General features: G+C 34.1%; 1 protein-coding gene across 3 annotated transcripts in view; it reads right to left on the bottom strand.

Moving 5' to 3' along the window:
* Positions 1 to 20,358, bottom strand: part of LOC106079486 (uncharacterized) — a 43,423-nt gene extending 23,065 nt beyond the window's left edge. Inside the window, exons 1-3 of one of the 3 annotated variants that reach the window (XM_013240651.2) lie at positions 20,227 to 20,358; positions 12,993 to 13,013; positions 8,937 to 9,055 (exon numbers count right to left, since the gene is read on the bottom strand). The gene's annotated coding sequence lies outside the window, so the exon portion shown is untranslated. The remainder of the gene's footprint in view (positions 1 to 8,936; positions 9,056 to 12,992; positions 13,014 to 20,226) is intronic. The other 2 variants (XM_013240652.2, XM_056034645.1) reach the window with 2 other exon arrangements.
* Positions 20,359 to 22,972: the final 2,614 nt, after the last annotated feature.

Genomic DNA, 22,972 nt, shown 5'->3' on the forward strand with positions numbered 1-22,972 from the left:
TAGCAGCATTGTTTCACGCGCGACACATCCCATCAGTTTGTAGGCCTAGATCTAAAAACTAGCTACCGGTACCGGTAGGTACCGTTTCCGGTCAGGTGTTTTCATTTTTGTAGTAGGCATACAACTAGCCTAGTGTCGGTCTAGAAGGCCTAGTTGTTTTACCATCTAAACTGCTATTTTCACCAAAGGAAAGGGGAACATATTGCAGACGTTTTAATAGAAGGACTACCGGTACCGTACCGTTCCGGAATGTACCGGTACCGGTAGTATAAAAAATTTGAGTCTAGATCTAGATAGCTGGTACCGGTATCGTATTTAAAGACCAACTGAAGAGTTGTTTTTTTTTTTTAGAAATTGAGATACCGGTACCGGTTGATTTGGATAGTAGATAGCTTTAAAGTTATTTCCTAAAAAGTTGAGATGTTATAAAAGCGTATTTATATTTAAAAAGTACCGGGTAATTTGAAAGTGTAAAATAACGCGATTTGAAAAATCAGTTTCAATGGCCGAAAGCGAAAGTGTCGTAGTGTAATGGACGGAAAAAAATGTCAATAAAATAGACATGGTCATGGCTGTATAGGTTAATTAATGATAGCGATTCAGATGATATATCTACCGATTTAAAACGTAAATCACGTGTTGAGACTAGATCCCGCAGCACTGCAAGAATGATGTGAAGAGTTGATCTAGATCAGTGGTTCCCAAACTTTTTTGTCTCGTAGACACCTTGCCATGTTTTGATATTCGGTAGACCACCTGATTAACTTTAATTTGCAAATTAATAAATTCAACTCCATTTTTTAAACAAATATCTAACTAAATTGAGTCGATGACTGAAAAAGTTATTTAAAGTACCGGTACATTTAAAGTTATAGAGATCTATCCTTTTTTATTGATAAAGTTCATATTTAATACAATTAAAATATCAATTAATATGTATTACCGGTACTGGAATCACCAAATACCGGTACACTGGAGTTTTTTTTTTTTCATCATCCGTTGCTACGGATATTAAATGTTATATGGGAATTTGTTGTTTAATGAAGTAGTCCTTCAAACATTAAATGTTAATAAATTTGGCATAAGTATCATTGTAGCCTACAAGTTTTCGCAAAGAGTGTACGGTATTTCATGATCATTCACGTCTTGCTCAAATTTTGGGCCCGGGTCACCATCTTTACTAACAGGAGAAGGGGCAAAGGCTTCGGGCAGGAGGGACTCATTAGCCTTGGCTTGCAACCAAGCAGCAGAAGGAAAACTGAATTCAAACTTCTAAACCTCTGCCACCTTGCAGCTATACCCAAACATGGGAAAGACTTCGTGCGTCAAACCTTAGGAAAAATAAGGGATTTTACATCACACAGCGCGCTACACTCTGTCAGAGCCTACGACGCCGCTGATCCTGAACTGTATATGTCGTTTGCAAAAAATTACATAAGAAGCTTTTAATGTTATAACTCATACCACCGATGTGCCCATGAACTGTGCTGTTGCTTAAAGAAATTCGTTTGATAATATTAAATGTACTTTTATGTAAAAAAAAAATAAAAAAATACCGGTACTTCAACAGCTGGTAAATTCAATGTTTTATCTATAGTGTTTTCCGTATTTGGCAATAAGTAAAAAGATCTTGTAAACCGCTCACAGAACACCATCTTCTCTATGTGATGTTGAAGAGAGATTGTGTGGGTCTATTCTGAACTCTATCTTTGAGAGTTTTTCAAACCTTTATCTTTTTATCAGGGTGGCATCGTCTCAAAAAAAAAAAGGCACTTAGAAAACCGTTTGTTTGACAATGAAGGAATAAATTCCCAATTTTAAATAATAAACGCTGTAAAATCTACATTTCTTTATGTAAAAAATTAGTTACATGTAGACACAATTGAGCTAATTATATGTATTGAAATTAAATAAAATTTTTCGTTTGATTAGCAGGATAAATATTTAAAGGATTAGCTAAGGTACCAGTACAAATCATTTATTAGTATACGGTACCGGTATGAAATAATTACATTACTGGGATGTAAAAAGTCAAGACCTGCTTAAATGAAATCCATTATCATAGACCCAGAATTCATTGTTTCCATTTCGTAGACCACTTTGGGAATCACTGATCTAGATCCACTTTCAATGGTGTTGAGGGAAGTGACGTCAACAAAACAAAAACACAATTTTTTCCTTTGTTAATTACCGGTACTGTCAATGGTGTTGAGGGAAGTGACGTCACCAAAACAAAAACACATTTTTTTCCTTTGTTAATTAAGTATTGAAGAATATGATGTCTAATTTATTATTATTATTACGTTTCTAAGCATCTAAGAAAAAAAGTATATATTTACCGATACGGTAACTTATCACCTGATATGGTGAGTACGTTTCTTTTTCAGTTCTTCGTGTCTAGAGAGTACCCGGTAGCCTCCTTAATAAAAGAAAGATGGGATCCATCCAGAGAGTGTAGAGATGATGGAAAAATGCATGTGTTGAGCGGAGACTGACAAAATTTATTTCTTTTTACAACATTTAGGAACAAATAATACCTCATGGTGGACAGTGCGTAGGCCTACCATCAAGAAAATGACAACATAGTACCGTACCGGTACCGGTAATTTAAAAAAACGCTACCGGTACCGGTATGTGAATGATTGGATAATAGTATTGCTATAGATTCAAGAAAACATATGCTAGTGGGCTGGCCAAAACAACGTCAAAGAGCTTCGTTGAATTCTAAAGACGCAGAATGTTACTGTGGAAGGCATTAGTCCAGGTAATATTTTTAAGTACGGTACCGGTATCGTACTCGGTACGATGACACTGACATGATCTAAGTAAAAATAAATGTCTTCGGAAATTGGGGAAAAAAAAAGGGGGGGCGGTAAGAAGTGAAGTGCCGGTATCCCGAAAGAAACAATTTCTCTAATGGGAAAGCAACAGGGACAATTCTTAGTCAAGTTATAAGTCTCAACATCTGTGGCACTCGTGGTGTAAGGGTGGACAAGGTCTACCTGGAACTAGATAAGGAAGAAGTAGGCTACAAGTGGTTGGATGGAATCAACCAATTTTGAAGAGTGGTTTCTTATGTGATCTGAAAATCACAGATTCCTTCAAACAAGGTACATCCTACGCATATCTAAGTACCGTACTGGTACCAGTAATAGAATAGTCGTGAATGCTAATTAGAAAATTAAACTCTGCTAAGCCATTGATTTTCTTTGCTGATAACTGGTACCCGGTACATGTTTTTAACAATCATCGTAATCTTGAACCAGAAGAAAGGAAGATAGGGAAGTTATGAAACAATGTGAGTTCGCATACAGGTCCATTTGCCTAATGTACCAGTAAATGTAACTAAATACGATACCAGTACCGGTATCAATAATATTTTGTTTACCCGGTACCCCAAGTCAATGTAATGTACCGGTACCGGGTACCCCGAACTAACCAAACAAATGCCAGACAATTGACAAGTCATTTTTCACTTCCTGTATAAAAAAGAACGGAAGAAATTACAGGAAAATCGTAACACAATCCTTCATCTACGTCATTAAAAAGATTGTTTCCTTCTATGCTTGACGTCTCATGTATTGTATGGGGAATCGATGAGCCCAAAATGTCTATACTTGGTGCCATCAAAATCCCTTTTGATGCAAGCAAACACATGGTTCTGGTATATTTAAATAAACAAGGATACCGGAATTACTTTTTCGATTTTGCTTATATCTCCAGGTTTCTTGTACCTTAGGTTCCTGTACCGGTGTGTCGCCGAATTTCTTTATAATGCAGCTCTAACTATATTTTATTTCTTAAAGCCAACCTTAGCCAAATATATGTAGTAAAGGTAGGGTAAGTTTTTTAAATATGAATTACTGCACCGGGATACCGGGTATTAAAAAACAAAAAAAAAATGTATTCAATCATTCTCCTTTTTCTTATATACCGGTAATGCTTTTATCGCCATAGACTTATAGTCGGCTATTACAGAAGTGCTCTTGAAGCCTTAGGCTAAGCCACTGCATTTTTTTTCTAAGCAGAGTCCTTCCTGTGCGATAGAATTCTCCTTAAGCTGGTGATTTCCTGGTGTTGGTAGTCTGAAAGATAGTTGTCGTTCGTCTCGTGACTGAGTAATCCATCACAGAAAGGTTTTTGTCCTAAAAATTAATACCGGGGTACCAGTATTAGATTTATAGGTGATCAGAGATACCGGTACCATACAATAATTCTTTTCATCTTGTTGATCCTCCATAGAACCGGTATAGTGACAAACCCAGGCAGAGATAGAAATAACTGAAGCAAGGTTTAATGTATTGCACCCGCACCCTTTTACAAGTCTCCCCGGTACGGTACCGGATATGTAAAGTTAGTGTGTTCTCATCGTGCGTGTTTAAACATGGAACTTACCAAAGTTTCCTGTCAATATTGCGAGGTTAAATTGCTTCGTCTTTGTACAGTTCTTTCCTTGCATGAATTTCCTTGTGAAGTTCTTTCTTAATGTTTTGAGGTAGCTGTCATCTTACTTGACCATGATATAAGACGAACACTAGTTGAAAGAAAAAAAAAAGGCCCCACCCGTTCTTTTTTCCTTAAAATTTGAGACGCAATAAAACGAATCTAATTATTTCGGAATTCGAACGGGCACCGTACCGTTAAATGAAAAAGGTAGGCACTAATGAAGATTCATAACGTGTTGCATCCTCAGGCCTGCTTCATTGTGAAATAAAAACGTTTTTAGAAAACAACATTATTACCGGTACCATTATACGCCCTAGACCAAACCTGAAGGGCGACAGAGAAGGTGCAAACTTACAATACCGTACCGGTAATTACAGCAGGGCGGAACATAGATTACAATCCTTTAAGAAATTACTCAAATGATATGCCAAAATAATACTGGTACCGGTATTTATTAAGCATCCCGGTAACTCGTATAGACATTCTAATCTGATAACTTGTACCGGGGCATAAATAACGAATAGAAAGTTATCTAAAATGCTAAATGCGAACCACTAATCAAAGATTATGTTGTACAGGGGTACGGTACCAACATGTTTCCTTGTTTCTTTAAATACGGTACCAGTACCCTTAGCTTATGTTCCAGTAGGCCTAACCAAAGCAATCATGAAATTTTAATACCGTACCGTACCTAATAGGGGAATTTTTTTCCAAGCAAAATGTTGTAGAATACCGGTATCAGAATTTAAATATACCGGTATACAAATATATGTATATATACGGTATGCTAGCTAAACAGTGTAAGCTTTTTTTACAAACTATTTTAGGGGGAGAGGGGGGGCGAGGACTACATGTGTTGGCAGTACCGGCACCGAAAGTATTTTATGTGCGTGTGTATTTTAATTTGTGAAATCTTTGAAGTTCTTTTAAGTTAACACCATTTCACTTTTCTTGATTTCTCATTATGGTTTCTGTGTTGTCTTTTTATTTTCTGTAATACCCCGGTAGTGCAAGACGTACAACTTTACAAATCTTGGCACATCAAGTAGATATAAATGGTAGAAACAGATGAAAAGAGATGCTAATGGAATGCGTTATGTCACTCAATGAATGTCATCATCTGAATTGCATTTGAACATACACACACAAAGCATCTCCAAGCCTATGCACAGTCAATAATGTACGAAGATTAATAACAGTTGAGTTATAAGGTAACATAACATACCGGTACCCCATGTTTCATCCTTTATGTTTGACTTTATTCATGGTTACATTTTTTTAGCATATTGATGTTAACATTGTAGATTTCAATGAATAAATGTGTTCCAAATATTTTTTTTTAAAGAAAGGGAGATGTTATGGAGTGTCTGTGTTTCTATGGTAACGGTAGGAAGAAGTTAGCGATTGCTTGGTGGCAATGCAGTGTGAATGATGCAAGATAAGCGACATTGTCGTCAGCTGTTTATGGTAGGTGACAGATGACTCCAGATTGCCAGTCTGAAAAGACGTGATTTTTTTTTTTTACCGGTAGTGAATTAGATTTTCTTCACAATACCGGTGCCATTTTATATTAATACTACCGGTACTGGTATATTTATTTAATTTCAAGTTGATTTTGTCTATGCCGTATCTGTATTGTAATATATAAAATTGCTAACAAAAAATTATTCAAGTTAGCGGTACAGGTATATAAAGTTTTTAAGTTAAAATATAATACGCCTTCAGCAGCTTAGTTGTCGACCAGCAGTTTGGTGTGACAAGTCAACGACCGTCAACATCTCCCTCAAACTTCAGTTACCGGTATTTACCTATAATTCATTTTATTTTAACTTACAGTTTAAGTACCGGTACCAGTATTGCCACCGATGTTTATTGAAACCGGTATTTCTAGCATATCATGTTCTTCAGTTAAATTCACAAATATTACAGACTATCGACAAACGGTACGATGGAATAAAATGGCACATAGTCTGTCGATTTCGAAATATCTTAATGATACCGGTACCGGTATGGTTTCAATCTAAATTTTGAAGGGCTGCATTGACACAAACATAAAAACAATAATTTCAATAAGGCACGTTCAAAATCGGCATGCCATTTTTCATCTTCTGATTAAAATCCAGCACAAAATGACAATACCGATACGCTATAATAAAAAAAGAATTCCAAAGATACTTTGAATAATAATAGGTCAAATCAAAAGTATTACCGTACCGTAATGAGATACCGGTACCGGTAATTGAGATTTTCATTCATGGTGACGAAACCCAATGACAATGATTAAAACAAAGTACTGAGTTACGGGTACCGGTATTTAAAAAAACAACAATTATCTTGCACTTTAAAATTTATTTCTAAGCTCTTTCGCATGTAGCACATTGTTTCAAAAATTATTCTTAATTCGGGATCATGACATTTTTTTGTTTTGTCTACCGGTGCCTATTACATAATTTCTCATGATCTCTTTTCATTTTCTTTATGTTCTTAAAATCGCTTTCTCTACCTTTTTCTTGATCGCATTATATTGCAGAAAATAAATGGCATCTTAAAAATCAAAGAATGAGCAGATTACTGTAACAAACTTTTAGAGTGAAATTTTCCAGTACCGGTACATTTAGAACCTAGATCTGATTCGAGAAAAAAGAATACAATGAAATCTTTGTAGCCTATAAAACAGTAATAGGCCTACTTAGAATATAACGTACGGTAAGAGTAATTTCTTAATAAGTAAAACGAAAAATCGAGACACTTCATATGCAAACCTACGAATTAGTGAAGTCTTTACAGTTAATTCCCATAGCTCAACGAGGCAAGCAAGCAAAAATACTATAGTACGGGTATTTTCAGAAATGTTAGAATAGCATCCCCATTACCACATTTTTCACAGTCGAACTCAAAATTCTATTTTTTTTTTATTAAATTGCATCATAATATTAGATCCAGAAAATATACATTACCTAACCGAAATGCCAATTCTTTCTAATTGGTACCGTACTGTAAAGTACCGGTACGTAAGATTTTTAAAAAATATGTCTGCACAGTGACGTTCATCAACACTACAGGTAGAGGCTTATTACGGTCCGTTTTTTTTTTTAAATACAGTACCAGTACCAATGCCACAGAATGTTTTTTTCTGTATTAGATGTTCCTGGTAATTTTCTGGAATTTTAAATTAGAGGGCATAGTAATTTTTAGATGTTTTTTTTCCTACAGGAAACTCAAAATTTAAATTGTAGATGACTATAAGAGAGAGAGATGCCTGAATAAACCAGTAAAGTTTTCAAAATACGGTACCTGGTACCAGTAAATAATATGAATGTAACCTGGATAGTTTTACATAAATTTCAGCATTGAAATTGAATGTAAAATTTCGCAATAGAATTGTTTAAAACTTGTATATCTACAATATAATTTTTCAATTGCCCACTGTATTTAAAAGGTAAGGACAATAATTGGTTAAATTACTTTTGTAGAAATGATTTTTTTAAAGGATTTCTAACCTTCAATAGTGTGATAAGGATGATTGATATCCTTCAGTACGGTACCTAATATATATGTATAGTATACAATTTTGAAACGTTTATAGTGTCTTAAGAAAAATACTTCTATAATTATTTGAAAAAAAAATAAATTTAGGACTAGGTTTGCATTTAATTAAATAAAGACTTTTGTTTGAAAATTAAGGAATTCTTCAAGACATATTAATTTCATCTTTAAAAAAACACTAATAATCTTTTTTAAGTTGAAAATCCCAAAGATGTGACTCCTCTGTACAACATTTGATCAAGTAAAATTAATATTCTTTCTTCATAAATCTGTATATAAAGATTCAAAGGTGCAAGATGGTAAGTTCTTTGGTTTTGCAGTTGCTATTTCTGTTGAAATAAAATACTTTCTTCTAAGAGATTAAAAAAATAAATTATTCCTCTCTCTCTACATTTTAGAAACTAGAGCCACTGTCAACTTTTGCTTTCCCCACAATGCAAAGCTTTTTTTTTTTTAATTAAAAAAAAGAAAGCCATTTCCATCCTACGGTTGTGTCCACAAGTAAGCAACTGAATGTTGTTATAAATTGAGACATACCAGTACAGTATCATTATTTGCCAAGTACCAGTACTAAAAGTAAAACAAATATGTAAATACGAATTAATACTATTTATGCCCTTTTAGTGAATTGATAATTATTTGATCAAAATAACCAACAGAGGATTTTTGCTCAACACAACATTCTCAATTTTCCGAGATGACATATAGTAACTGATGCCACTTGTTTTTTTTTTTATTATTATTATTTATTCATTTTGGAAGAAAAGCTGGTAAGCACCAACACTTTGAAAAATAATATTTTCTTCCCACTGATTTGTTATTCTTAAGTAGTTAACTTAAACTATTTTTGGTCCATTTGAAAAAGCTTAAACATGTTTTTATAAATAAAGAAAAGATGTTTTTTATAACAGCTTTTGTGATTAAAAAAAATATTCTTGTGTTACCTTTTTTATACCCCAACTGTTGAATCCTAAACTTTTTATAACATGTCACTTGAGGTAAAAAAAAACAAAAAAACTTGACAGAAAATGACCACTTGGAAGAGAGCTTCTGGTAAAAGAACCTGCAAATTTACAATAAAATCACCAATTTTCTATACTATTTTCATGTAGACTTTTACATTTATCAATTACATTACAACTATCAATCAGGAACAAACCAAGTTCTCAAAAAAACAACAACAGCATAATTAAATAGATTAAAAAAAAATACTGTAATTAAAACTACAATGCCATAAATATAAAAGTTTAAATAAATTCATAGAATGGAATACCGGTAGTCACAATTGTTGTAGACAGGAAAGCAAGAATTTCACAGCTAACTGTCTGACAACCCAGAATTAAAAATCACACCACAACTTGAGATTCACATAATGATGGCCCAGCATTTTATGCAAATCCAATGTCTACATATTCTTCAACCACAGTACTATTTCTCCTATATTTTCAATACACGAGGTCCTACTTGTGGCCTTCCTGATTGTGGCCAAAGAGAACATTTTTACATGTCAGCAAAGAAGACAAATCTTGATCTATGGAACTGAAAATCAAGTGTTAATTCTCAACACTGTCAACAGTCAACTGTGAATGCCCTTGCAAAATGTTATTTCTAGGTATGTGAATAAGACTTGATCTTAGATTTACCAAATACGGTTAGAAATTTACAGTCTAGATCATATCTATTTCAATATCTTGGATACAGATCTAAGTTTTATTCTAAATCTAGGCATGTTCTGTGAAGAATGTTTACATTCTAAAACAAAAATGTATCAGAGTTTAAATCAGTCAGTCATGTAATTATCTGTATTATAAACCTAGACATAATAAATCTGTGCGATTAGAAATATTTTTTCCATGGTATATTTTTGCATGAAACATCTGATCATTTGGCTAATCAGGCTAGGCTTATTCTCAGTTGACAAAATGAAGAGAAGAATCGCTAGAATACTTTTTCCTAGAACTAATCATAATTAGCTGCACCAAATTAAGATTTTTTGTCTGTACCATTTAAATTTAAGTATTAGCATGGCAAAAAATAATAAAAGTATTATCTGATGCACTAGCTGTAAGTTCTACTAAAACTTTTAAGTTTTGTTTCAAAAAGTAAAGTATGCAAATATTTATAAATATTTTTTCAAATCAAGATTCAATTAGCAGCTTGTGTTATTTTATAGTAGTATGAGAGCTAATGCTACCAATAGTCATCAGTATGTCTTCTTTGCTGACATGTAAAAATGTTCTCTTTAGCCACAATCAGGAAGGCCACAAGTAGGACTTCATGTATTGAAAATATAGGAGAAATAGTACTGTGGTTGAGGCATGGTGGCCAAGTGGTAAGGTGCTAGGCCTCCGAACCAGGGTCTAAATCCTAGTGAAGATTTGGATTTTTAATTTGGGATATTTAGGGTGCCTCTTAGTATTAGTGCCTCAGCTCAAACCTGACTATTTAGGGTAAGGTAGATGTCATTAGTTGTTGTCCTGGCCACATGACACTATCGTTAACTGAGGGCCACAAAAACAGATGACATTTATATCATCTGCCCTATAGATTGCAAGATCTGAAAGGGTAACTCACACTTTTAGTATTGTGGTTACCAATAGTTTCTAATATCCAAGCATGAAAGATTCCTAATTAAAAGACTTTTTATTAACCAAAGGTATGTTTAGTTCTCTATATTAACCATTACTACTATCATAGTTCACTAGTGACATTTTATACATCCCTAATGATAATCTCCATTGTTTTTTAATTTCACCTAATGTTTGTCTGTGTTTAACAAATTAAAAACAGTCCTTTTTTTGGAAGCACAAGCTAGTTTTGTTTTCTTGTTTTAATTATAGAATTAATGTTTTTTTTCTTCACCTCAACTAAATCTTACATATTAAATTAAGATTTAAAAAAAAAAAAAATGAAAATGTAGCAAATTCAGAATAACTAGACTTATACTGCATTATTTAATATTTTAGTGGGCCTTAATTTTACCTGAGTTAAGTGAAACTAGCAATTCAACTGCATATGATTAAAATATTTTAAGGAATTAAAAAAACTCGATTGTACAGTTGATCTAACAAAAGCAAGCTTTTACATTATTTGATATACACCTAAAAATCTAAGGTCTTGGTTTAACAGTATTTCAGGCCTAAAATTTATAGATATATTACACTAAGACTAATATCTAGTCCCAATAAAATTAATTTCAAACATCCAAGGATTGGTGATAAATTTAACCCACAAATCCTTGTAGGCTGCCATTGTGTTTCTGTAGCATATCAGCCCACTTAGGATCACTGATTTTCTATTTCAATCCACTTGTTAAGCAGATATTTTAAAACTCCAAAGCTACTAAACATTCTTGTTCCTGTCAGCACCAAAATTTGCTTTTACTCCCCTTTATGGGGGATTTACATGCTGGTTATTCTGCAATTTCTTTTCAAGCAATGTCTGATGCATTGTCTATGAGATGAGATGTTACAATACATAAAGCTTCTAATATTTTTATTGGTTCTTTTTCTATAATAGAATTAGATAATGAGAATATTTTATATATATATATATATATATATAGATCTAGACCTAGTGATGAAGCGGGTTAATTATATAAGTACATAGATCTCAAGTCTATACTAGAGACTAGACAGTAGACCAACATCTAGTGAAATTTAAGGACGTTTTAGGGTGGATTGAAGGATCTAAATGACACTATTGATTTCTTTATACTTTTGATTTAATTGAACAAAAAACATTTGCCCCCCCCCCTTCCCTCCTGTGTGGTAGTATTGAAAGGATGACCAATTCACTAAGTGTTCCTAAATTAGCAAAACTATATTTTTCATTTTATGGCAGTTTTAAATATTTTCTAACATGCATATAAAATGTTAAAAATCCATTGACAACATAGAAAGTTCTGTGCTTGTAAATGAAATGTTAATGCAGATGGTCAAACTAGTCTCACCCTCTTATAGTTGACTATATATCTTCCTAGTCTATATTTTTATTTTGGCTAGTGATGCAATTTTTTCCTAGCGACTCAGTGTAATTGTTCCATAAAATATGGGGGAAGTATATTCTGCTTTTAGGCGATAAGATTTTAGTTTTACTTAACCCTTACTGATTCCTCCATAAGTAGGCCAAGCAGTTAATTAAACTTAGCAATAAATATAAGCCATTGAGTCTAAGCAGTCGTACCTGTACTTGTTCAGTTAATATTTTATGGTGGACACCTCTTCTCTATTGTTAATTATTCTCTTAAAGCAGCATTTTTCTTTCTTCCTAACATGCTCAATGATCCCACACCCTTTTTTTTTTTCAAAAAAGTTTTCTGACCAACAGCACAACCCCTACATTTTCACTGAAGTGGCTATCGGACACATATCTCTAAATGACTAAATAGACAGGACGCCAACTTTTTTTGCATTACACACCTGTTAATGTCAGCTATGTGGGGGCTCACTGTTAAATCAGCTGGGTATACACATATAATGGATTTATTAAAGTGTGCAGACACTCCCATTTATTTTACTTCAGTTCAATACACAGCATAAATAGGTATAATATGTAATAAATCATGGCCAGGAACATTTCCTTTCAAAAAAACTGGAATGCTTAGTGAATACTTCAATGTATGATTATATGGAATTGACAATTTGTACCTCCAGAAAGAAATATTTAGTCATCAATGTCAATATCTTTTTTGATACCAGTATGAATGTGTTCTGACATTTTTTAATGCATATTGTCATGTTTGGCTGTACATTTTTTTTGTTTTAATATGGTCAAAGGAATAGGGAGGGGGAAGCTAGATTCAATGGAACTGTAAATGGATAATTTTGTGCTAAAAAATTTGTATCCAATGGATCATGCACTTAAATGTACATGTATTATCTTAAAAATATTTCCTCATCCATTTTAAGCCAAATATAGGTAATAATACCAGTCTCCTATTGCTGTCATTGATCATTGGAATGTGGAATAGCATCAAGCCCAGACCAACTACTACTCACCGCATAGGGTGTTCAGTCTGTCTGAAAAAAAAAAAAAAACTCACTATATTTTTGTCCCAATTTGCAGAGAAACTAGGTTAGGGTATCCCACTCTCTATTTAATTTAATTTTTTGTGCAGAAATGGATTATAACCTTTTATTTTCTGTTTGAATTTGAAGATAGCTTAGATAAGTGTGAAACTGTTGCAAGTTGAAGTTTATTCTTAGTAATTTGTAATATCTTTGTATTCTGTTGGCCTTTAATTAAACTTCAAACATCGTTTTAAAGTTCATCAATTGCCGATTTTATATGTATTATTAGTTTTTCTTTAAGTATAGACAGTTGTAGGGGATTTTAATTGAAAAAAAAAACAACAACAACATGTATTTTGTCCATAAAACTGCTTGTGCGCCCCTTTTTTTTTCTATCATGTCATTTATGATGTCAAAAGATGGTCACTTGACTGGACCTAGCCTATGCTATTTTACCTGTTGGGTATACAAATGGGTCAAATGAATTTTTCTTTTAAACTGTCTTTATTAATTAATTAAGCTATTGAAAGAAAAAGTATTTTAAATGTGTTTATTATAAATTTATTCGATATTTGGCATTTTTTAAAATTTGGGTATGGTCATAGTCATGTGAGAGTGAAGTTTCCTTTTCTTGTTTAATAGTTATGTTTTTAAGAATAGGACGTAGTATGTATTGGGTATTTTTTGTAGTCAAGAATATTGTGTGTGTTTACGTCACACTTAGTTCCTGTATTGTTCTTGTAGTTGAGAGAACTTTCAAGCTGTAGAATCTGGTTGTGCTACAGTTTCACTTTTTCCCTGTTTTGATGGTACGCAAGCTATAAAATGTATTAATCAGGCTGATTTTTCAGTACGGGTCTCATTAATAGTGGCATCACTAGACCTGAGTTATTCTTTTTTTCAGGGTGTTAAGCTTGGGTCTATGATGGAGCGTGAAGTCTCGAGCTTGCCCTTGGAGCAGTGACTGACTCTTTAGTCGTATTGTAATATTTGGAAATACCAGGTCGTAAGGCCGAAATTGAATGTGCGTGCATGTTCATCTGTGTAATTAACAATGCATTATTTTCTGATACCATGATTTGTATATATGTGTTCAGAATATTATGTATATTTATTTAGGTTTAGTATTAAATATTGTTCTTGTTCAATGATAGTTGACCAATTATTTACTGTTCAGTTGGTTTGTTATTGCTCTTTGATTACTGCATTAGGCTGTTGAGGTGGGAACCCGGTTAATCATGTCACCCCCTAACTAGACCAGTATAACCCACCTTAACTCTGATCCTATACCTTAGGAACAAGAAATAGATCTCGCTGGGAGAGAGGTTGTAAATGCATTTTTCTCATTATTTATAAATAATATTTATTTTTTTATTATCAATTATATTTAAACAATCTGATTACAGCTGCTACACAGCTGACAATAATAATTACCGTATAGTGAAAATTTTCATTAAGTCACTACACTGACTACAGACTTAATTAATACAGATTTAATTATTATAATTCTGATATGGTCTAATATGAATAAAGAAATTATAACATAGTAATGTTAAGGGAGCTTTCAGATATTATGGAACCCCAAAAATCACCTTTTTACACCCCTTCTTCTTTGTAACAAAGCCTAACTAGACTCAACCCAATTTTACTAAAGACTTATTTATTATCATTTTCCCAAATCCCATCTTTCTTAATGGTACTGGTAGAAATGATATGAAAAGTATCAAATTCTTTCAGTGTTTTGAAGACTTATTCTAAAGCCTTTCAGAGAAAGCTGGATCCTGGAAGGCCAATAGACCACTGTACCAGTTATACAGTGATGGGAACAGACTTTAAAAATTTTTTAGGAAATTTTGCATGCCGCCGTCTTTGAAGTGGCTTGTAGCCGCGACTTAAAAAAAAATGTTGCTGAATTTTTAAAAATTATGTAGAATCATTTTATTTAAGATTTTCTTTAAATAATGTTGTATTAAAGAATTACAAGCTTTACTGCACACATGCACATAAAATGCATGCAAGGCACTAATGTTTGTACATATAGATGAGAGGAGAAAGCTTTTTGCAGATGCTTTATATTTGGGTCCAGGCAGTCTGAGCATTCTATAATAGATAACTTCTGCTTTACTGGTATTGTAACAACTTCTCTCTCAAACAACTATAAAGAGTTTGAAAATCAAAACATGCTTGAGTTTTTGGAAATATTTCAAAAGTATGAGCTACACTTCTGTTTCTTTCGCTGATTATTCCATTTTGTACAGGAGAAACTTTTTTTTTATTAAACTTTGTACATAACGTCCACCAAAGAATGCTTTGAAAAGCAATTGATAGAAAGCTGCTGTATCTCTGCTGAGTTCTTAAGCAAGACAAGGGAGAATAACCAGAGGAGGAGCAATGCTTAGATGAAGAGAATGTTAAGCAATAAAACTGCATATTGAGGCTTTCTAATGTGACTCTTTTTCATGTTCGGTACAAGTTGTTTACTTCTTCTTCTTCTTCTAGCCAGCTTTATTGCTGCTGAGCTGTGAGCTCTTTTGCAGACTGTGCCAAGGAAAAAAAGTGTGCTGTTTTCTTCAGTTGTTCAGCACTGCCGTACAGGGTGTTGGTTATGTTGGGCTGTAGTGGAAGAAAGGTCTGCCCAAGGTGGACCAGGGAGGGGCACTCAAAGAGGACATGGTCTATGGTTCCAAAGGGGTGGGCGCAATGTCCGCAAAGGGGCAGCTGTGTGGAGTTTACTTTGTTCAGGTGGTAATTCAACAGTGGTGCGTGTCCTGTTCCCAGTTGGAAGACTGCAGACCGTTCTCTGCGGGGGAGGAAGTCAACACTGTCCAGCTTGCCAGGCGCAGCCATCTCTCTGCACATGGCTCCGCCCGTGTCCCCCGACGCCTACCGGCCGAGCCACCCCTCCTTGTGACTGTTGACTAACACTGACCTTAGGGTGAGGCAGTTAACAGGTCCATCTGGTTGTTCCACAGATGTACCTGCCCCCGATAGCCTATCTGCCTTTTCATCTCCCATGATGCCAATGTGTCCAGGGATCCACTGCAGTGTAATACCGACATTCAACCCTGATATCATCCGGTGGACCATCACAATGAGTGTTGTCAACCCCCCTGGGCCGCCCGAGGCGCCGCCGCCAAGTGCCTGCAGAGCAGACCGGGTGTCCGCAAAGACAACAATATCTGACGGTGGCTGCACTCCTTCATATAATTTGTTTTCCACTGTCTGAAGTGCTACGGCAACTGCCTCAATCTCGGCCTGGAAGTTTGAGCAGTAATCACCACAGGGTGCGCTTAACAAAGTGTTTATTTTTAGGGAAGACCAGGAAGGCACCAAGACCAGCATTGATGGTAGCTTTGAAAGCCGATCCGTCTGTATAAATATGGATAGCTGTTTTTTGATAGCTTTCGATTGTTTCAAGCGTGCCTACTTTGAGCTCCAGTGGATTTGATTCTTTTGTTAAGGTGTTATTTAGTAAATGTGTTTTGATGGTTGGTTGTTTGTAGTTTAGTCCGGGTGTAATGTTCGAAGTTGTTTACAAGAAGTGGATCTTTACTACACTGGGCTTTTAAAGCATTAGTAATGATTAGACTAATCATTAGTTATTAGTTAGGTATAGAAAAAACTTTTAGTATATATTTCTCACTATAGATCTAGATTGACAAGATCTACTTAAATCTAATAACTTGGATCTAGATCTCTAGATTCAATAAATTACTATATCTATTATAATTTATATTCCATCAGACTTATAGTACTTATACTACTCATTAACTCACTATAATCATGTACATTAGGCCTACATATCTATATAGAATAATATAGATGACTGGTGGGCCTACTAGATCTAGATCTTATAATAGATCTAGATGTCTAAATCTAATCTCATTTGAATTCATGGAAGTCAGGTGGCAGGGTTCAAATTAGAAAAATCTAGGAACCATCGTAACTTGAGTAAAAATTCAAAGCCTGACAAAATGCATAGCGGCTGGGCAACTCTCTCAACTCTTGTTACTTTTCAAAAGCTGGCAAGCACCCATTTAAATTGAAGACTCTAGATCAAAAGTATTCAAATTAAGAATACTAGATATCTTATCTAGAATATATCTAGACTGATTCAAACCACTCTAGTCACTCATGGTCTAGACTTAGGTCTAGTCTATAAGACAATATGATAACACGAGATTTTTCTAAAACTAAAACTTTAACTGTGTCAAAAGACAGGATGTGTGCATGTTCAAAATAAATCAAAATCTTATTTCGCATTCTTTAAAAAAATTCGGATTAAAAAAAAATGTCGGGGAAAATTTTTTTGTTAGAAAATCTGATCAGATGAAATTTTCAGAATTCCGTAAATTTTCTGAAAATTCCCATCACTGGTTATAAGAATTATTTTTTTTTTACATATCAAATGTTTATACCCTCTCCCCCCTTATGTAACATCTGAATGGACCCTTAAATAACATAAAATTAAGAGAATATCAGCTTTAATGTGTCTTCTGGTGTCTCTTAAAATGTTGATATATATATATATATATATTCAGGGCTTTTTGTGACGGTGCGTACCGGCACCTTTTTTTTTTTAAATTATTACTTTTCTTGTATTTTAATGTATATTATTAATTTTTAGTAGTTAAAAGTTAGGCAATCTACTACTGATGACCAGCACCTTTTTTCTTTTTACAAAATAAGTGAATAACAAAATAACCAAAAAATGAGATGAAAAGAGGTCAAAATAATTAAGTCATAATTTCATAACTTTTGAACTAATTATCAGATTTTCAAAATTCTTTTTGTCATGTATATCCCAATGGCTTCCAATTAGATATAGTGGTTTAATTACATTAAAGTAAATATTTTATCATTTAAGGCCTGTTAAAAGCCTGACAAGTCACTTCACTTCTGGAAAAATGGAGACTTCTATTTATTCTATACCTGTTAACTTCGAACTTCCACTATATGTTTACTACGTGATAAATGAAACCAAAAAGTGTGGAAAATGTAAATAAAAAAATCCCAACAAAGGCACAGTCCATTCAAAGAAAGTCTAAATCTAGAACAGATTATTATACTCAATTTATTTGTAGATCTAAATATGGATATAAATAACATTATTGTGAGCCATCTGCACCAATGCCCAACAATGCTAGGTGTTACTAGACCAAGCTGTCCTAGATCTAAACACTTGACAAAGGTGACAAAGTCATATCAATCATCATGAATGTCATGAGAATATGAATCCAACATAAATTATAATTCAAAAAATTAAGTGCGCTTGAACTTGGCTTGGCTACCTAATAGGGGGCTCGAGGTTCGACACCCGACTAGGGCAGAGTTGTGTTTACTGAGCGCCTAAAGGCAGCACGGAAAACCAACTCCTAGATACCCCCACTGGTCAACAAATGAGATTGGACCAAAAAGCGCTCTGAGCATGCTATAAGCATGAAAGTAGCGCTATATAAAAGCTATAATAATAATATCAATTCGACTAATGTATGATTACTACTGAAATCTACACCTACCACACCAATATGTGATTACAGTAGGGAGGTGAAATAAAAAAATTAACTTTGAAAACACAATTTTTCGTAAGTACATCATTAAAATACTTTAATAGAACTTTCAAATAGTGTATAAATCATGGCTGTATGTTTAACAGAAAAGACATGATTTTTTTGTGACCTAACATTGAGCACAATGGAACCAGTGAGAGGAGAGCTTGTCGTTTGCTAAGCCGGCGAGACACACCCCCAGGTCAAAAGTTCAAAGTTGAGTTCCTTAGACGATAGATCTACTTATTAAATAAGAAATTTAATTGTAGATCTAGTATTAGTAGTAAATTTCTGGCTCACAAAGCTGATTTCATTTATATTTATGAACTTTACTTATTTAGAATGTAAATATTGAAGGAAATAAACAAGTTATGAGGTCTTGAGCCACAAGAAATGTCAGAGTGGTGTGGACAAATTGGAGGCGTAGTGATGGCAGAAAATAAAATATTTAAAAAGTGTGATCAAAATAGTCTGAAACAATTTTTTTTTAAATGCACTTTTAAAATAGTACGCATATTTTTAATAAAAACTATTTGAATATATGCAGAATATTAGGCATTACATGGCCTGAAGTGGTTTAATGTTTTTTAAGAAATTTCTTTATCAAAAACTGTAAATCCCATACTCGCCATAGGGTACAATGCTAACGTATTTTCAACTTTTACAATATGACCCATAAGATAGCGCGATAAAACTTGGTAGAATTATAGCCAGGCATGATATCTAGCGTGAAAAAAAATATTAATGTTTGATTATTTTCCTGGACCCTATATTGGTAAAAAACAAAAAAGGGGCATTTTCATAATAAATTAAAAAATATAATTAACTTTTAAAAAAAAGCATTAAATAGGCTATTGTCTAACTAAAGTAGTCGATAACACTTCTTTAAAATCTCTCACATTTCATTAAAAAGGATAATAAATGTCCAAGTGCAGCCTGTGTGAGAAAACATAAAAAAAGCGATCTCTAAATTATAGATCTATGTTGTTTTTTACTTCAACACTTCCGGGTTTTTATTTGCCTAGCTAATTATGGGCCCTAATAACCAGATCTAGAATTAGAAAGTAGATTTATTACATCCAGTAGAAGGCCAAGCCTTATTAAGTTATTTTTAGATCTCTAGATTCTATACAAAATACACTTAATTTAATATTAGATCTATATTCCAGATTTATAATCTACAACTAGTCTAGATGTAGAAGGGCAAGATAATGGATCCATTCATGATTTAGAATTTAGATCTAGATTATCATTATTCTAGGAATCTAGATCAAAATCTAGAATCTAGACTATAAAAAAAACAAGTCATTTTTCTTTCACTTTCAAGTGAAATTCGAGTTTAAAGTTAAACCATTTTGAGCTTTTGACTTTTAACAAATTGTAAAATACAAAAATAAAAATGGGTCCAAAAAATGTTCTATAAATTCTCAATAATATACATTACACTTGTGATCTAGCTTACTCTAGATCTAGTCTAGATTAATAATACCAATAGATCTAAATTAATCGTGCAGCCATTTTGAATATATTATCATTATAAAATAACCATGGTTCCTTGAAAAGATAAACGTGGTAAATCGGGTAAAATCCCTCAAAATCATGTTAGAAACACACACAAAGTCTAAATGTAGCTATAGATTGTAAATTGAAACATTATTTTTTGTTTGCTATACCTTTAATTGTACAAATAACCTCTGTACTGTACTAAAATTGTTATATTTTACATAGATTATATTTATAAATGTATTTTTTTAAATTATTCTAGATCTAGAATTGGATGATACACTGCGTCGACATCAGACAGTGTAGTACAGCAGAAAATGTTTTATTATGCCAGTTTGGCCTATCAAGAAGAAAATTTAAAATGATAAAAGATTCAGATATATTAGAGACTTCCATAGGCCTATGATTTTATAGATCTAGATTGACTGATTTAAAATAAATTTCTTTATTTTAAAAGGGGGGAAAGTTTATATATATCTTAAAGTTAAGATCTTGAGCTAGATAAAAGTCTAAGTAGACTAGGTGTACTTTAAAAAAAAAACATTTTTCAAACTTGCGTAGCCAACAAAAAAAATGTTAGACTATGACCGTTGACCTAATTAATAATAGTAATAGTAATAATAGCACTAGCGGATCCAGAACTTTGGAGTGGGGGGGGGGGGGGGGCGATTTTTTTCAAAACCCTAACCCTAACGCCCAGTAAACCCTAACCCTACGCATAAACGTGCATACAGCGCACACACACACACACACACATATATATGTATATATATGTAAATATGAGAATAAAAAAGCAGCATTTCTCAACCTTCGGCGAAAAACAAAACAACTGGGGCAGCGCTATAAAGTTCTCTGGTGAAGTTCGGGGCGAAGCCCCGACGCTATAAGCGTTTTCTTGCTTTTTTCACTGCAGAAACGCATTCTCCTGACAAGTACAGCTCATTATTCATCAATGGAGTTCGGGGCGAAGCCCCGACGCCATAAGCGTTTTCTTGCTTTTTTGACTGCAGATACGCATTCTCCTGACAAGTACAGCTCATTCTTCACAATGTAGTTCGGGGCGAAGCCCCGACGCCAAAAGCGTTTTCTTGCTTTTTTCACTGCAGAAACGCATTCTCCTGACAAGTACAACTCATTACTCATCAATGGAGTTCGGGGCGAAGCCCCGATGCCAAAAGCGTTTTCTTGCATTCTTCATTGCAGAAACGCATTCTCCTGACAGCTACAACTCATTACCCATAAATGAAGTTCGGGGCGAAGCCCCCACGCCAAAAGCGTTTTCTTGCATTCTTCTCTGCAGAAACGCATTCTCCTGAACTGAAGCTCATTATTCATACTATTAAAATACGACCTTTCGAATAATGTTGTACTTGAAAAATATTATAATTTGAATTTATAGACCCATAATACATTGCAAATAAAACCGATTTGTTCCTTGAAAAGATAGGATACCCCACGTATTTAGATTTTTGCTTTGAGGATCGCCGCCGAAAAAGAACTTATTCGATAAATAGTATTCAAGAAAACTCTAGCATAAATTGTGAGTTTTAGTCCCAAATTTATTTAGCTACAAAAATATCAGATTGAGTAAAGGTTGGGAAAAGGCGACTATGAAAACGTTATTTGAGTTTAGAACTCATCTCAATCCTGACTCTTATACTGAAAAATTTCGTTTGAATTCTAACTTTTCCAATGCAAAGTCTTTCTTAAAATACTTATGATAACTTCATGTGAAATTACAAAAACTCTGTCTGGAAATGGGAATGGCGGTAGAGTGAAAACGATTAATCCTCGCTCCTTTACTAATTTCTGCTAAAGATTGCATTTGGCATTTAAGAATAGGTATGGGGCGACTCGATATAAGAATTTAATTTATAGTATATATAAATTATATTAGTGACAGATTTTTTTAATTTTGTAATTTCTTAACTATAATACAAAAAGAAAAAGTATTGATTTGTCCGATGGGGGAAATGCGATTGCATGTATCGCCCCTCCCACCTGGTACAACCCTTTTTCATTTAAATTTACTAATGATACAATTTGAGATTAGAGTGTGGTACGACATATTTACAATGGGTCACATATCAATACGTAGTTTATATTATATAGATATTCAACTAATTTTATTCACAAACTATGATTCACCACAAAAATAGGACCGCCCCCCCCCAGCACTCAGAGGGCTAGAGTGGGGAGGGCAGTACATGCAATCGCCCCCCCCTCACCCCACCGAATCGGCCAAAATACCAGAAAGGGAGCGACATAATATAAAATTTTATATTAATTCAACTAATTTTGTCCACAAACTATGATTTCTCAATAAAAACGGACCGCCCCCCCCCACTCAAAGGGTTTAGGTGGGAAGGGCAGAAGAGGTATCCGTCCCCTCCCCCCACCAATCGGCAAACAGGAAACAACATAATATAAAGATCGGTTAAAATATCAATAACAAGTTACAAGGATATAAATATTTAATTGATTTTGTTAGCAGGCTGTGATTTCTACCAATAAATTGGACCGCCCCCCCACTCGAAAGTTAAGGGGGGGGCGGGATTGATACCATCGCCCCCTCCCGACCCCACCAAATCGGCCAACATACTAGAGAGGGGGGGGCGAAATAATCTAAAAATAGGTTGAAATATAAATAATTAGTATATATTTTTAACATAAGTAATAAATTCGTATACAAATTGTGTGAATCCTATACTAAAGTTCGTCCGCCCCCCCGGGGGGGGGGTCGGCCGAGTGGGGGGGGGCGATCGCCCCTACCGCCCCCCCCCCCCTGGATCCGCCAGTGAATAATAGTAGGCATAATAATAATACGACTATGATGCAACCCCTCTGAACCTAAACAATGTTGATGTTAATGTCAGTTTGGACGACGTATGGCATGAGATTCGCCAATGGGAAGAA

Source organism: Biomphalaria glabrata, chromosome 7 (genome assembly GCF_947242115.1).
Source record: "Biomphalaria glabrata chromosome 7, xgBioGlab47.1, whole genome shotgun sequence".
Taxonomy (NCBI): domain Eukaryota; kingdom Metazoa; phylum Mollusca; class Gastropoda; family Planorbidae; genus Biomphalaria; species Biomphalaria glabrata.